Source organism: Mustelus asterias, chromosome 4, assembly GCF_964213995.1.
Source record: "Mustelus asterias chromosome 4, sMusAst1.hap1.1, whole genome shotgun sequence".
Lineage (NCBI taxonomy): Eukaryota > Metazoa > Chordata > Chondrichthyes > Carcharhiniformes > Triakidae > Mustelus > Mustelus asterias.
Window position 1 is genome coordinate 145,941,642 of NC_135804.1, and position 1,312 is coordinate 145,942,953.

Genomic DNA, 1,312 nt, shown 5'->3' on the forward strand with positions numbered 1-1,312 from the left:
CTCCCTCTATAACAAGGACATCCTTCCTCAGATAAGGACACCAAAACTGCACACAATACTCCAGGTGTGGCCTCACCAATACCCCTGTACAATTGCAGTAAAATATCCCTCCCTATTTCTATACTCAAATCCTCTTGCTATGAAGGCCAACATACTATTTGCTTTCTTTACTGCTTGCTGTAACTGAGTGCTTACCTTCAGCGACTGATGAACAAGGACACCAAGACCTCACTGAATATCCACATCTTTCAATTTACACCCATTCAAATAATAATCTGCCTTCTTATTTTTGCTACGAAGTGGATAACCTCACAGTAAGAAGTCTCCCAACACCAGGTTAAAGTCCAACAGGTTTACTTGGTAGCACGAGCTACCAAACCTGGTGTTGTGAGACTTCTTACTGTGCCCACTCCAGTCCAACACCGGTATCTCCACATCATCTTAACCTCATATTCATCCCCATTATACTGCATTTGCCATACCTATACCCACTCACTCAGCCTGTCCAAATCAGGATAAAGCATCTCTGCATCCTCCTCACAGCTCACCCTCCCACCCAACTTTGTATCAAGTGCAAATTGGGAGATAATACATTTAGTTCCCTCTTCCAAATCATTAATTTATAATGTGTATGCAGATTTTAAGGTACCTATATTACAAATAATAGCATAAATTGGAAAGAAAACCTTCAACATTCTTGTTACAGGATCTTACCAAAGGCGAATAGAAAAAAAAGACACGGAAATTATGCTGAGTTTTACTATGACTGCGTAATGCACTTGTTTGAAATTCTTTTTGAAGTGGAAATTTGCTTATTTTTGGAAAGAATTTATCAGACACTCATATTCAATGACATATTTTCTAAGACCACAGGGTAATCTTCATCATTTGTGCAGTAACCTGGCAGAGCGCATCATCCATCCATTACAGAAGTTGATTGAAATCAGTGGGATAAAAATGGGGCTGGTTTAACAATGGGTGAGGAAATCCACCATGTCAGATTATCGTGGAGAGAAAGAAAATGGCCTTTTGTGTGGTATCAGACTCCGGTCTGTGCAGATCTATCTGACCTCACCTGGAGCAATGCTTGGAGAGCTTTAACTGTCTTCAACCCTGCGTACTCATGAAAGGTGGGGGAGGGATGATAAACCACAATTCTTGTTCTGATCACTATCTTGTGACTTTTGTTGGACAGTGCGTGCACAGGTGGCAGTCAGATGAGGAAAAGATCAAGCTCAGTTCAAAGAACAAAGAAAATTACAGCACAGGAACAGGCCCTTCAGCCCTCCAAGCCTGCACCGACAATGCTGCC